This window comes from Simochromis diagramma, unplaced genomic scaffold (genome assembly GCF_900408965.1).
Source record: "Simochromis diagramma unplaced genomic scaffold, fSimDia1.1 OVJJ01000159.1, whole genome shotgun sequence".
NCBI classification, from domain to species: Eukaryota; Metazoa; Chordata; class Actinopteri; order Cichliformes; family Cichlidae; genus Simochromis; species Simochromis diagramma.
The window spans coordinates 2,138,956-2,155,221 of record NW_024387197.1 but is presented as its reverse complement, the minus strand read 5'-3'; the positions used below and the strand labels follow the sequence as shown (position 1 = coordinate 2,155,221).

Below are 16,266 nucleotides of genomic sequence, written 5' to 3'. Positions count from 1 at the left end.
AGCTTGCCGGTGAGTACAGAGGAGCATCAGATGAGATGGAAAATAATTAGTGTTTATCAAGAACCACAACTATTCATATATTAACACACTTATATTAACATAATGGGAGATATCAGTGCTCACAGTTTAACTTGTCCTCTAAGCCTAAAGTGGCTAAAAAAAGTTTAGTATTCAAGGTTTATCTAACTTTATAAAAGCTCATAAGCTAAATAATCATTTTTTAATATACAACTATTAGTTTTTAATAAAAAAAGAAACTGGAATGTATCCTGTTTAATATCTGTTTGCTAAGTCTCCAGCTAGCAAGTTAGTTTAGCTTAGAAGACTTATTAGCGTCATAGGCTTGCTAATCTGCTAAAGTACAACATGACATTTCTAATGGCTTAAATAAAGAAAATATAAAGAGTCAGTTATACTTTAGAGCTCACTTTCAGTGTATTTTAATGATTTTGAATGGAATCAGGCTCCTTTGTTAAAGTGCCTATATGCTATGCTAGGCTAACTTCAGTAGTTTAAGGTTGAACGTCCAGTAGCTCCTGTCTTTTCATGTGACTGTGAATATATATATTTCTCAACAGGCAATAAATATTTCAAAATAAATATTCTTAAGTGGTATGTTTGTTTGTTTATTGTTCAGGTGAATTTATTACTTTATTACAGGTTGCAAATCATGCCATTTATTTTTTACTCTTTTATCTCACAGCTGTTCCTTTTGTTTATATCATGTATCTCACTGCAGGCAGCTCTTTGCCACCCCTTTTTTCCTTTTATGGCTGTTCAATTGTTAAGGAAAAGAAAGCTAAATATTCAAGGCAGTTGTCTTGGCTGTCTTTGCTGTGTTGGCAGAGGTGTGCGGGATTGAACACAGGCCTGTTGTCTCCCACCCTCTTCCTGCCTTTCATAGGCTTTAGAAATGGCCAGTGCTTTGATGTCAACAGACACTGTGGCAGACAGCATTTGAGCCTAGAGGACAGTAACCACAATGAGGGAGAGAGGGAGGAAGATACAGGGTGGAGGTGTGAGTGGCGAAGGGTCAGGGATACAATAATAAAACATAGCAATATAAATCATAATATAACAATAGTTGACAAAAAAAATCAGCTGAATGTGAAAGGTGCCTGAATGAATCAAACACACACACACACACACATATATATATGATGGTGATTCAGCTTTAGAGCAGTCATGGTTTCTGGCCTTTGGGAATCTGTATTAATGTAAAGCTACATGACCACATGAGGTCAACTAAATCATTTTGCCTAACAAAAAGAAAGACTTACTGCACCAGTTCTCCTTGTTTGGGCAGCCACAACAAGATTTGGCCCACTCTTCAGGGCTGAATGTAAGTATGCTGTAAACACAGCCTTTGGGTTTTAGATAAAGACTGAGAAAGAGGGAAGCGAAACGGAGCGGTGCAAGATTAGTGATTATAGTGCAGGGAGTGGCAGTCAACTTGATTCCAGCGCAGACCGGTTCAAACCAAAGTCTGTGATGAGGAACTAAGCATGAGCTGTGCACAGGCTTAGGATTACTCAGCGTTTAGCTGGAAGATGAAGGCATAAAATCAGTGGCCCTCGATCTAAGTCGACGTTTTGTTTGATGAACTGCGGAGGGCTGTGATACTTGGCCCGTCTCACATTAACAAAAGGCATCTGCTGATTCTAAATTTAGATTGTTTTTTCTTTTAAAATCAACCAAGAGGCTGGAGCTTTTCAAAGAAATTCAACAGAAGACAGCATTTAAAATGATTATATATCTGGTTATAATGTTATTTTAAGAAGATGTTTAGAAACAATAGTGAGGATTACTGCAAGACATGTGCAAGCACCTCCCACAAGTTCTTAGGAAATTTATTTATTAATGTAATGTGTCTGTAATTCATCATCACACATGTATACTTCCTAGTGTCTCATCACTTTCAGGGAATTTCATCATGAGATATAAATGGCAGTTAGGCCCAATGTTACGGAAGGAAGTTAGAGTTAAGAATCAGTTTCTGCTTAAAATGGGTTTGGTTTAAATTTGAAAATGCACTGCTGGGCCATTAGTACACCTCGGTGTTTTAGGCAGGAATACCCACAACAATTTGACTGTTGATAGAAAAATTCATACAGACATTCAACATTTGAATGGCTGCAGATGAATGCCTCTACTGACAAGCAGTGCTTTAGCCCAATGGCTATTATTTTAATTTTTAGCCTCATTGTTGAGCATGATCATCTCAATATTTAGCTTAGCAGAGGCTGAGAAATCTTTTATGTGAAAAAAAGGCTTTTGTGAAATGTTACATTTTGACCTGACCTGTGATGATTTTTGTTGGCAGTGTCTATCACAGTTAGGCACTCATTCAGAGGATGAAAATAAATACATTTGTTTACTTAGGCAAGTGATTTTTTTAACACCTTGACTATGACAATTTCCATCCTTCCAGTGACCAGTTGCCTGGTTTCAACAAAAAGTCCACTTATATAGGAATATATGTCAAAATTAGCCGACTTCACATGGATTCCAAGGCCTCAATGAGTTTCCTAAAGAATTTTTGCTCTTTTTAACTTTTATTCCACTTATACATCAATTCTACATTCCAACATATCCATGGTTCCAGTCATCATTTTGAAATAAAAACAGTCTGCTATGGATTTGGTATCCCTAATTCTTCTCTTAACATTGACCAACACAGAGGACTCTTTGTTGTTGATGCACTGCCCTGTTTTCTGCCTCACTCATCAAAAGCGGCTGTTGATTGGCCATTAAGGACAAAGCACAGGTCAGCAGGTCACAGTGATGTAAGATACATCCAGGAAGAGGCTCAGATGTGTGAAAAGAAGAAGAATGAAGGAAAAGAATAGGAACCGACTGTCCGACAGTTTTCCTTGATGAGCTGGGTTGCCTGACTCAAAGCATTTCCTACGGGGGCCCTGTGTATGCTGGCATCATCCGGATTAGCTCATAATGGGAACACAAGAGAGACATACTGAAAATGAAACACATTCCTCACCATCAAGCAAAGATTTCTGGAATTTGGCACATTTGTGGTCTGTGATTGTCTCTGCGTAGATGTCATCCACTTGGGAGTAGAGCTGCGCAGTTTGTGAGACCTCTTTGTTGTTTTTGGATGAGTTGTTGCATTGTACATTGTGCATGGTGCACATCGTGCCACAGCCTCACATCAACACTGAAACATGCTTTGCGTCAGCGATCTGCGTGGAAAGTGAATCCTGCCAATGGGATGGCACGCACAGCGGGACCACGCAGACACCGTGATGGTGCATTTCCACCCGAAACAAAACATTCAGACCATAATGTTGATTCCCGATCACATAGCGCTTTGCAGCAGAGATCCTTCCTGTCACTGTGGCTTCTGGTCAATTTGACAAACATTAAATGGATGCCGATGATGGCCCCAATGTGGTGAACAGAAAAATATGACCATATATGGCAGAAGTGCTGTTGTTGAGTTTCCATGTGGCGTGCTTGAGAGAACACGATGAGTTTCCAGGGGAAAGAATTTATTCTTTCACTCCTTGATTGTGCTTGATGTTGCTGAGGTTAAATAAACTGTTATGTTTGTAACAGCCTTCAGAATTTCAACACTGTTGATTCCCCAGTCTGTACAGATGAAACCCTGGGCTTCCACCCACCGAGTGACAAAGCCTGAGTCTGGTAGTATACACGTAGTACAATCAAACAGTTTTTGGCATCTTCTTCAAAGGGTTGTCAAATACTCCGAGTCTGTTTAATGGCCAGCTTTGAAATCAAAATGGAAAGCTCTTCAAAATTTCTTTAGTAGAATGGAAACATTGAGAGAACCGAGAACATTTTGAATATAATAAACTGTCCAATTTCATTTTTTGCTTTGAACATACTGATGTCAAGAAAACAGAGTAATTGGAATTAGGAGTGATTTGCCAGAAAATAAGCCTTTCAGTCTTGTTCTGTTCATTTGCTATGATACAAATCACTGTGTGGCACAAATCTGTAACAAAACACATTTGTTAGCTGACAGCGTGTTTATAATGAATACCAAGTGGAGGTCACTGTGCAAACAGTGCAGTATCTTGTTGCAAATGTTGCTTTACTTGAACATGAGATACATGACGGAAACCGGCTTTTTCTGGAAACAATCAGTCCAGCTTGGAGAGTTAGTGCTGTGTAAGCACACAGTGAGTAAAATAAAAAGCTGAATCTTCCACGAAATAAATGTTCCACCCTTCAGTAACCTCTGCCTTTGTAACTCCGCCACCCCCCCTCAATACGACAATCTGTTCTTTGAGTTTACATGAGATGACTCCCTGGAGTTACAGCAAAGTCAAGTCCAGGTCTGGGTCAGGATGGGGGGCCTCTATTGTTCATGTTTGTATCAGTGTGTGATTGCATGTTGTGTAAGTCTTTGTGTGTGTCTGTGTGTCTCAGGCGGCTCTAGAGAAAGCTCTTTCCTGTGTGGCGCTGGAGGCTCCTTCTTGGGCTGGATGGCCGGCGGCACCGCAGACATGCTGTCTCGATCCAGTTCAATCACAAGGCCTCACTATTGTTCTGCTCCCCACTCCCTTTGTCCTTTTCAGTTTGGCAACACCCATCGCCTGTCTTCTAACACCTCCACCCCTCTCCTCCTGTCTCTTACCCTGCAGGTGCAGCTGATCTGTGGCCCAGAGGAGGGGGAAGCTCAGGCCTGGAAACAATAGCCGACTTCTACTCCTATTTATATAGTAATTCTTTGTTTAATCTGTGAATTTGACAGCATATTTTGGGGTGTTGACATCAGCTTGTACATTTCTGTAACCATGCTAGGCTGTAATATCCACTGTGTCAGCACACAAACATGCCCAACTTGAAATTGTTGATAGCCAGCAGAATAATGGGATTCCCCCTTTGACCTGGTTGTAAAGTCCATTTTATATGGCACTTGTGCTGGTTCATCATATTTATCATCAAGCGCAGACAGGGAATATGGACTGATTTTATAATGTGTTTGCAGTCATCCATATTATTTAATTTCTTATCATAGATGCAGAGGAATTATATTGTGTAACTGCATGCAGGGGAATACCACAACTAGGCTCCTCGCATATTTACAGGAAGTACAATAAATTCACAGCACCATGTAATTAATGGGCATTATCGCTGCTGGTCAAGTGCAATCTGCCACTGATAGCATCCCCATGAGTGTCCCAAGAGTGCTTACGAGATACCGCAGTGGAACACCAACAGTATGATGCAGATCAAAGTGCTCGGCTGACTGGCTGCCACAAACATATGAGGTCAGTGAGTGCATGCCGCAGTTATCCTGAAGGTTTTCTAAAACTAAGGCGCAGACACCTGCATGACCAGTTGGGGGTGGGGATAGGGAAGGCGTAACAAAAGACTCAAGAGAGCCAGAGATTAATAACAACAACCAATGATTTAATGCAGTGTTGATGTAGAAACACACAGTGAGAGGACAAAGGTGCATGCAGAAGAAACACTCGGTGCATCATGGGAAGCCCCCACCAGTCTAGGCCTATTGCTGCATAACTAAGGGAGGATTCAGGGTCAACTGTTGGCTGCTTTCATAATTTATCATTTCTGACCATATTTTCAGAAAAATCTACGTTTTTTTCTCCCAACTTTCGTGTAGCCAGTATTTAAAATGATTAAGACTGAGAACTCTCATACTAGAGTGTTCTGAGCAAAGATAGGCAAGGATAACCTGGCATGTGGTTTGAGAAGACATTGCAAGTGATATTGCATTTCCATCCACAGCTGTTATGTAAATGAAAACCATATTCTTTACAGCTAAAACCTGGTTCATTAAAGTTCAAAGTAAAAATGTAAAAGCCCTCTAACTGTTGTTTTAAAATATATGTGTCGTAGTTTTTTTTTAACGGCTGTTTCATTAGGTAGGTTCACTTAATATTCCCTCCAGACTGACTAGTATTATTAGATGGGATTTATATAGTCAGTAAGTTATGTTTCCAGTGGTGTTATGTCTCATTGCGTGCTCCACAGTGGTTATAGGTCTATAAGGAAGGAGATGGATATGAATGAAGTTGTTTGGACTTTGCAGAGAAAAAGGAGGAGGATGTTTGGTGAGTGTTGTTTCACCTTTTAACCAAATTCGCATTAATTTGCGTCTTTTCCTTCTTGAGAAAAGTCTTTTTAACAATCTCAGGGGACAATGTGTTCACTGTTTCCTCTTTAATTAAGAAATTTCAAAAAGATTTTCTGTTTCATACAGTTTATATGAAGTAAATATAAAATATAACCAAAGGGATAGTGTGTAAAAGGAAAATGGAAACATGGGAGAGACTCCTCTCCTGCAGGCCTTCTCGACTCCATACACCCAGCTTATTCTTGTCCGATCAACGTTTTTTGATAAAGAAACAAAATGAGAAATTCAACTTAAAATAAGATACATTTTACGTAAGATAAATGAAAATATTGTTTCCCAGGAGCTACAGTCTACTTTCAACAAGTCTACCTGTCAGTGCAAAAAAGTAAAATGTCCATGAAAATTCCACATAAGTCATAGTGGGGACCATGCTACCAATACCATACAGACTGACCACCAACAAAGAGAAAGCTGTTTGTTTACATCCTCAGCTCCTTTGACAAATGCTCATTTTCACAATTGCAAAGTCAAACAGCTGCTGGCAAACACACAGATTTACTCAACATCCATCAGCTAAAACAGGAACTTCATGAAGAAAAGGAAAACTGATAAGGCTCAATTGCTCTGTAGCTGATCCCTATCTCCGCAGGCCAACGTCAGACATTACGCCACGCGGAGAGAGGATATGTAGCGGGTGTGCTACTTTGATCCAGGCTTTACGGCTGCATTAGCAGCTAATGTGCTGAACAGCTGCTGGGGTCACTTAATTAGAGCATGCATCATAGCAGTTTGATGTGGACAATAGTCTTTGTTCACTTGTATTACATCGTGCATCATTTACTCCCTCTGTTCTTACAATAAATCATTTTATATCTACTCTGGAATCTCCCATTTTAACAACACCCTAGTGGCCTAAACCTGAACACTTGGAGTTCTGCGGAAACATCTGTCCACCTTCTTATGCTCACTAATATTGTCATTGCTGGAGAAATTCCTGGGAATCTAAACCTCACTCTTTCTTTTTACTTCATTTCCAGTCGCTTAAACTTTTACCGACATCAGAGAAAAGCTTTTTGTTTCTTCCTAGTTATTGGCACCACACATGTGTAGCGTCACCAGCTACACACATTCAGCACCATTAGTGATGCTGAATGTGTGCAACCTGCATTCCATTCCTTTAAGTAATGAGTAGATAGAGTTCAGTTTATCATTCTCAGGAGCATCGCACAGTACCGGCTTTTGTCAAAGCTGATAGCGTCTCATGTGGTTGTGGTTCAAAGTGTATCTTAGCAATAGCAAGATGGGTGTCTCACTCCCAACTGAGTACATGTATGCGCTTGTAAAAGAGTTAAGGGTTAATGTGAAGAGCCTTACTGCAATTCAAACCAAGAGATTTTCATGAACCAAATTCTTTTAAGTAAGATGTTAAAAGTAGAAAAAAAAATAGAAAATAACACAGAATATGTGATTAACAACTTTAAAAAATTAGATAAAAATTCATTGATTCTCTGAAATTTAACTCAGATTAAATTCCAATTATAGAGAATCAAGTTAACATTTTTTTTGGCTTTTGAGCCATCATACATTAAAAAAAACCCTGAAAAATAAACATTTTGTATGCATATTGTTCCTGTATTATCACATATGGGAAACAAATATAGGTACATCTTAAAATAAGGTGTCCCTATCAGTTTTGACACTAAAATCTAATCATTATAGAAAAAATAAAAAGTCTGCTACTCGTCAGCAAGTCAAGTCAAAATCCAGGCTGTAGCAGTCAAGATCCTTTACTCTGGATCACACTCCTAAGACGCAAAATGCTATGACCTTATCTGTTGTCAGTCTTAAACATAATTTGGTGGGTGTGTGGTAGCAGCAGGAATGAAAACAGTTTCTCCTCATCGTTTGCAGCTAAGCACAGAAGAATAACCTAACCAGCGTGCAACGTTGTTCAACCAATATAAGCTCTGCTCAAATATATATTTAACAACCCCCCCTCCATTGTTCTGTTCTTCAGCTCCTGCTAGGCTCTGAGAGGCTGTGTTTATCATGGCCTATAATCAACATCACTTTGATAATCAGCGTGAGAAGGAGGCAGTTGGTAGATGTCAGGCTGCGGTGATGAGCAATGAGGGTCTCTTAATCTGGCTCTTGTCACGGCTCAGTACAGCAGTGAAGATGAAGGCTTTGGCAAAGCAGTGAGCCACATGATGAAAATAGGACCTGTACAGACAGGAGAATGTTGTGAGAGGGTCTTTAATGGGGGCATTCACTATGATTATTATAACGCTGACTGCCGGCTAGAGGAGAAAAAAAGAGACCAAGCGAGAATAAATACACCGATACACACAAAATGCTTAATACACGCGCTTGTTTAGTGATGCTGCTGCTGTTTTCTGCTTTGACGTGATCTGAGAAAGAAAATCTGAGAAAAAAACATGCTGTAGCTCTTTTGGAGTTGTGTCAGAAAGGACATCTGGAGTGAAATTTAATCAGCCATGAGGAGCTACCCGCTGTGATGACCCCTTCTGACAGGGGAGCTGTAAAAACAGATTGATATTATACCCCGAACACATGGATGCTGGATGAATTCTGTCCATGGTGATGTTGTTATTTAAATTACCATTTTGGCCCTAACTGAACACTGCTGTCAGTACAATTACTCAGTGAACTGTCACAAACCCCATCATACTGGCTTTAGTCATTTAAGATACCCTGTGTTGAAGGTAATGCTCTGCATTTATCACATCCTAAATGTTATGAGCAGTGTGCAGCCACTGTGCAGCACGCAGAGACCAGCTGCAGCTGGAACCCCATGCTGTGGTCAAGAGCCCAGGCAGAATCAGCCCTACATGTTCTGAGCCACCAAGAGCATAAGGAGATCAGATCCAGTTATTTCTCCTCAAGAGCTACCATACTTTTGTATCTTTATATAAGTGTCTTGACTGATCTCTTTTTTGGGTACAACTCTTTATGATCTCAGGCTCCTTTGATGTTTAAGTTCTTTTTAATTTCACATACTGTATGGTTTCTATAGACCTTAGAAAAAAAGCTTAAACTCACCAGACTATGAGACTATAGTACTGAATTGTACATCTTCCTTTGATGCCACAATCTCACAGATTTGTAACAACATTTACATTTTTTAAGAAGTTCTAAGATGAAGAGGTGGATTGGTTTTGTGAACCTGTGCAGTTCCCATTTTACAGCAGATAGATTGAAGAATTCCCATTTGTCACAATGGCGGTTCCTGTGCTACTGACAAGTAAGGTCCAACCACGCAACAACATCCACAACTGAAAAAAAAGCTAACGTCAAGGTGCCAAAATCTGCACTTCCCTTAATGACCACTTGAGGCTGCTTTCAAAAGTGAGTCAGTCCCCTAGACTTCCATATTAAAAAAAATAATTAAAAAACATGTTTACAGCCTGGTATAGAAAATGTTTTGGTCCCTGTGGATATCCTTTCCCTTTATAAAAACAGCATGGTATGTTGGCACTAATTAAGAGACATGATTGTGCGGTGCACCTGTGCAGTATGTGACCAGGCTAGTCTTAGCTGATAACTTAGCACACCCTAAATATAGTAAAAAAACAAGGAAACAGAACCCCCCCCGCCCCCAAAAAAACCAAAAACACATTCTAACATAAACATTGAGCCTTCAGAATGTGGAGTTAAAATGTCTATGCAGTCTATGATGTTAGCAACCAATCATAACATTTATCTGAAAGTCCTGATTAGGCTAAGTATAGCCTCACTGTGCAAACAGCCTTGCTGCTGACTCATATCGGTGCCTATCACATGTTTTCAATGTCAGACTACTTTTTTCAGATGTTTTGCTACTTTTCTGATCTTGTTTTTCCTAAAGAAAAATATGGTGCTATCCTATATTTGTTGGAAACTGTTGTAATTCTATGCAATGATGTGCACAATAACAGCTTTCACAAGTGAATTTAAATCTTACACTAAAAGCCTGCCAGTCAAAAAGCAAGCTGAGGTCATGAGAGCCTTTTAGGCTGCAAAGAGTGCACTTTAATGCTGGATCAGCATAATCAGCAACAGCAGTGAGTAAAATCTACAGAGTATCTGGCTGCGTGTGCTTGGAGCAGACTGGCTGCTCCAAAACTGGTTCCAAACTTGTTCAGATTAACCCTGTAGGTCAACTCAGAGGGAGAGCTGGGGAGAGCCAAGCTGGACATGCCATACCACTGCTTTATCCAGGCAGCCTGCTCCGTGCAGTAAAGCCTATAGACAGATCAGCTATCAGCTGATCACAACAAACACGAGGCATCATACACAAAGCCGTAACTGTGCATGCAAGCTCGGTTTTTATGTTTTAGTGGCACAATTCAGTGATTCTCTCACTGGAAACGTTCCCTTTAGATGATCCGTTTACTTAGTGCCAGACCGAGCCAGAAGCATTTGCAAAGCGTTCTGTTTCAACAGCTAGGCATGATTTGTACCTGTAGGCGATGAGGGAACTGTGCACTTTTAATCTGATTCAAAAGCCAGAGAATAAACAGGTATTGCTAGAAGGTTGAAAAACGCTAAGCTTATTTCTGTCCACAGTTATGAGTCATCCATTAACCCAGCTGTAGTGTTTTTTTTTCTGGACCAGCTTATTCTCTAGTTTGCAACCTTTCATCCCTTTCACCTAAGCCTTCGGAAGCATTTAAGCATTTACAAGTGTAATGATTACCTGAATGTGTTAACAGTATGTGGACAGAGAGTCTGCCAGTGACTGACACATGAGAGGTGATTGTGGAGTGCAGCTTCTTTGTGTGGCTGCTGCCCGCGTTCCACCTGGAACAGGTGAAGGCTGAGATGAGACAGATGAGATTACTGCAAGCATCCACGTGGAGCCAGCGAAACTGGTTCTAACCAGCTTTCTCAACACTGGGGTTTTCTTTTGCTCTGTTTACATGCATCAGTTTATTCTTGTAGTCTTTGTTCTTAGTGTAAGTGATGCAGGTCCAGATGGCAGGACTGGGGCTCAGCTATTGCTTAGGGGTGACAACATCCTGCTGTGTTTCAAGTCAGAGTCTTCCCGACCTCATTTAGAGTGAATAACAATGCTAATCCTAAGTATTATCACGAGCGTGCACATCTCAATATTATATCAGTTTTGGTAAGAGGGTCTGTTTTCTAGAACAGTCTTCCTGTTATTTTTCCCTCCTGCGAGCATTTATGTCAGTGACATCCTTAAGGTACTTTGAGTGAGCTGCAGCCTGCTGGGACTGCTTGGATTTAGTGACAGAGAAAAATCTAGAGTCAAGAGCGCCATCTGGTGTTACTGATCGACCTGACAATAGAGTGTAGAAAGAACACACAAGCTGAACACAAATACTCTACTAATGCAAAGATGAATATACAAAAAAAAAAAAAAAAGATCCAATACCGAAGCCTGTTTCAACTCTTCACTGAAATAAAGTTTTTACACTATTGTGAAAATGTTAACCGAGAAAAAGAAAAAGGTCTAACTGAACAAAACCAAATTTCTGAATGTCCATCACTGACTCACTCAAACATACTCAGGATTTTATCAGAATAAAGAAGTACCTGGCAGCTTCAGAGAGACCTTCTAGCCTTCCCACAAAGGAACAAGTCTTGAGCTACTCCTCATTTCTTTATATTTTGTGCAGAAAATGGGAAATGTGTGCAAATGACATGAAATAGAGGCAAAAACACAGTTTCTGCAATTTGTATGTGCATGAAATTCAGTAGTTATATGACTAGCTCTATTTGTCAACACAGACTGAATTCTCTTGTCAAGCCTTCTTGTCTTTTCTTTAGTCTTCAGGAATGGTTATTCAGGGTTTGTGAAGGACAGTCAAAGCTCCTCTTTGGATGTTGGCTGCATTTTGTTCTGTTTTCTGTCAAGATGATCTCAGACTGCATCAAACATGTTGAGTTCAAAGCTGAGTTCGATCCATGACTGACAGTGTTTTTATATCCAGATATGATTTTACTGCATGGGCAGTGTGTTTAGGATCACTGTTATATTCCTAAAGGAACCTGCTGGCCTGCCAGCAGGTTCCAGCCTGCTTTCTAGATGATATTTTATGGTGGATCAAAATCTGCTTTCTGTGTTCATAATGCCATCAATGTTAATAAGATCTTCAACACCACTGGCTGAAACTCAGTCCCAAAACCATGAGCTTCCACCGTGTTTCATAATGACTGTAATGTCGATACTCACTGTCACATCTCTCCTGGCCTCCTCCATACATTCTGATGAATATTTGAACCAAACATTTAAAATTTGGTTCATTACTCCATGAGACCTGTTGCCACTGATTTTTAGTCCACTTCTTATGTAGTTTGGCATACTTCAACTTTATTCCATTGCAGCTGTACCACCATGTTTTTGATTTTTCTTCTTTGGATAATCGATCTGTCTGCTTTTAAATGTGCTTTTCAGTCTTTACTGTTACAGTCCTTGGAGGCTTTAGTGAAAAAACAAAAAATACTTTACTTGCATGTTTAATGTAAATGGGCCAATCTCTATAGGATAAAGGGAAAGGCTGATTAGCAGAGTGAATGCACAGTGATTTTCATTTTAGTGGATGGTGTTCATGAATTCTGCTGTCAAAGGTGAAAGCTGAGGTGGAGGTATCAGATAGATGCTTTGTTTATTTATCTGGTTATCTGGCAAGATTATAAGGAAAAACAAATTAAAAAAACATAACAAATTTCCTGAAAAAATAAATATAAAATAAAACTCGGTGTAAATCAAAAATGTTTTTTTTTCCCAGGGTCATCAAGTAATAACCTTGACTGAGTCAAAGGCATGCTGATGTTAACCATCATAACTTGGATTATTGCGCCATCTATTGGCCAGAATGTATGCTTCAACTTTGCTGCTTTGCTTTGAAATATTGGTACAGGCATACTAAAGCCCTGGTTGGACATTTGTATTGACTAAACAGTCTAATCTATTGCTCTGCTTCAAAATGATGGTAACCAACAGGACTATGATTTAAGCGTGCTCTGTCTTCTGGGTGAAACAACAAACAAAGGAGGTCCAGGCAGTGTTTGCATCCAGCTGGCTGAGCTGTTTTCCGTCCATTTGGCATGCAGATTCTTTACATTGTGCTTTGTTCACATTCCAGTGGTCATTGTTTTTACTCTTTAATCCACAGTTTGTCATGGGCAAACAGATAGACATAGGGTGGAGGAAAGCCCAGAACAAACATGAGGCTTATGAGTCACTGCATCTGATGATTGCTGGGGAAAAGGGACAAACAATGCTTTGATCTACTCAAAGGAAGAATTACACTACACCTCATTTTCTATGAGGCCCAGTCGCACACTGGGATGTTCAGCAGGTCTTTAAAGGAGTGTGCTTACCAACAGTGTGCAAACAAATCCACGGAGACAGTTGAGTGCAAGAGAATAAACACTCTTATCGGTGCTTGTGAGAGTGAATTTTGCTGAAGTGACAACCTGACATGGTGGCATTTCTTAATACATACTGCAAACCACATCATTTTAAAGCGCATGTTGACCATTAAAATTCCCCAGAAAAGCAGTGTATGTTTTTCTTCTCCCTTAGGTAATTTACTGAAATTACCACATTTTTTTAAACTCATTTCTCTTGTTGTTCAGTTTCAGTCATTGATTGCATATCAACATCTGTTATGTGAATATCTGCTGCTGCAGACAAATGAATAAGCATAGAGCTACAGGGAGATCTCTATGAGCGTTTCTAAAACAGGGGAGTTGTGTACATTTGCATACATGCCGGTAACTTTGTTAACTATTCACAAATTACAAATGATAAATTATTTCAATTATTTCACAAATTATTACCATGAGAACAAAAACAGCTGAGTTCTCACACACAGAGTCACATCATCGTATTGAATTGCAACATAGTTGTTTTGGACTATTTAGTTATTTCTGTATTTTTAGAGTTTATCTAAACAAAAAGTGAAACTCTTGAGAATAAGAGTCTCTTTGCAACACTGTCCTGGGCTGATGGCAGGAGAAGTTGGTGACAAACCCAAAGGAACAAGAAGAGAAAATGCCAGCTGCAGACAGAAGGGCCTGACAGGTTTTAAATGTTGTGCTAACCACTGAGCTACCATGCAGAGTACCTGAAATTATTGTATCATTATTTTGTCCTTTACAATTAAAAAAGTAACCTCTCTAATTATTAGTAAATAGCAAAACATCTGAAACAAGTAGTCTGGCAAACAAATTATTCTGCTTTACAAAACTATTGTTTCTCCACAATCAGTGACAGCTTTTAAAAACAAGCACATAATGTTCATGCATGTTTAATGCAATTCAGTTTTATTTAAATAGCACCAAATCACCACAGCAATCACTTCAAGGTGCTTTATATTGTGAGGTAAAGAGCCTAAAATAATACAGAGAAACCCCTACAATCAGATGAGCCCCTATGAGCGAGCATTTGGCAACAGTGGGAAGGAAAAACTCCCTTTTAAGAGGAAGAAATTTCTGTCAGAACTAGGTTCGTGGAGGAGCATCTGCAACAACCATTTGTGGGTGATGGGAGGGACACAGGGCAAAAGAGGGCCAGATATTAATAATAATAACTAATGATTAATTGTAGAGTGGAGTTTAAACACATAGTGAGAGAAAAAAAAAGGCGAGTGAAGGCGAAGTACCCAGGAGCCTAGTCCTATTGGCAGTTGTTACGACCCCCCTGCTAGGCGTCAGGGGAGGAGTAACATAAACAAGCCCCCCCACACAAACTGAGTAAAGTAAAAGGGTTTTAATTTCAAACTTTAAACAGAAAACCGACAGGGCTATTCAACAGACCACTGGGCATATACTTATTACATAAAGAAAAAAAACCAGTCAGGCGTAAAAGCTAAGGGTTAACTAAAGCAGGCTGGCGGCACACAAAATAAAAGCTAAGGGTAACTAAGTCCAGCAAGCTTCACAAAACTCTAATGAAACTAAGTTCAGCTGTATATCAGGTTTAAACAAAGAGCAACACAGCAAACAGGTTTAACCAACAAGCTTTACATGCACCGCAGACAAGGAGGCCACTGCATGTTCACTTCAACACAGCAGCTCCCCATAGTGTGAGGGCTCTTCAGCCTTTTTATACTCTCAGGTGCAGACAATCAGCCCGTCAATTGGTCTTGGAGTGGTCATTGGATCTCCAGGCAGCCAATCGTCCGCGAGGTCTGGCACACTGTGATCTGCATAAAAGAAGGCTGGCACAAGACTCCCAGCAGCCAGTCATCCACGAGTCCTGGCACACTTAGATTTGCATAAGCACAAAAGGGTAGTCTCACTCTCTCCAAGGCCCAGGGCCGTAACAGTAGTGTACCTAAGGGAGAATTCAAGGTCACCTGATCCAGCCTCAACTATCAGCTTTATCAAAAATCCATTACAGAGAGGCCAATATGACAGAAATATGCTCTCTCTTTGTGTGTGTTTTTAATGCTGTACTTTACTGTACTTTTTAAAATATGCCTCAAGAAGGTGTTTCTTCACTGCACTTTTTATTGGGTTTAATTGTCGAGCACAAACATGAAATTCTGACCCTCATTGTAATCAAGTCGAGTGTTTGTGTAATTACTCTAACCGTCAGTAGGGGGAGACAAATGTTTTGCTCTGTCAGTTAAACGGTGCACTTGCTTGGTAGCCATTAAAAAGTGACAAAAATGTTTTTAACTTAGTGCCATCAAGAAGATGAATTGATAAGTTAGCACTTTGAGACACTAAAGAGAAACCAGTCAGTGCCATATGGTTCAAACTTCACATCCCTCTGACCTGACCTGAGAGTTTAAGCTGAGAATCAGCCTTTTGGAAAGTGATTAGGTCACCGTGGTGACACTAAACCCTGGAGCCTGGTCAAAGCATTCGAGGCCCCGGCAAAGGACCAGCTGTTCTTCCTGCTGCCAAAAGCACAAACAGAAAGCACACAGCCTCTTTTACTCCACAGCATCAGGCCCCAGAGCCACTCTGTGGCAATATGTTTCAAACCCATTCAGCAGCATTTAAGGAATCAAGGGTAAAAAGGTGATGCATTGTTTACCCTGGTGAACGCTCAGGGCCCTGCGGAACCAACAATGGAGGCTAACCTGACAGATTGTTGCTGGTGGTAATCTAATGCTACAGTGGTCCAATTTCCTCCCCCTCCCTCCTTTGTGTTTTTTCTTTTTCCTCCTCTGTGTTTGCGCAGCCTGAGCCCA

General features: G+C 40.2%; 1 long non-coding RNA gene across 1 annotated transcript; it reads right to left on the bottom strand.

Annotated features, from left to right (window-relative positions):
- Window positions 1-247: 247 nt before the first annotated feature.
- LOC120745286 lies at window positions 248-1,885 on the bottom strand. Its single transcript, XR_005698606.1, has 2 exons — window positions 1,281-1,885; window positions 248-963 (listed from the first exon to the last, which is right to left on the bottom strand). It is a non-coding gene; the product is annotated as an uncharacterized LOC120745286 (long non-coding RNA).
- Window positions 1,886-16,266: the final 14,381 nt, after the last annotated feature.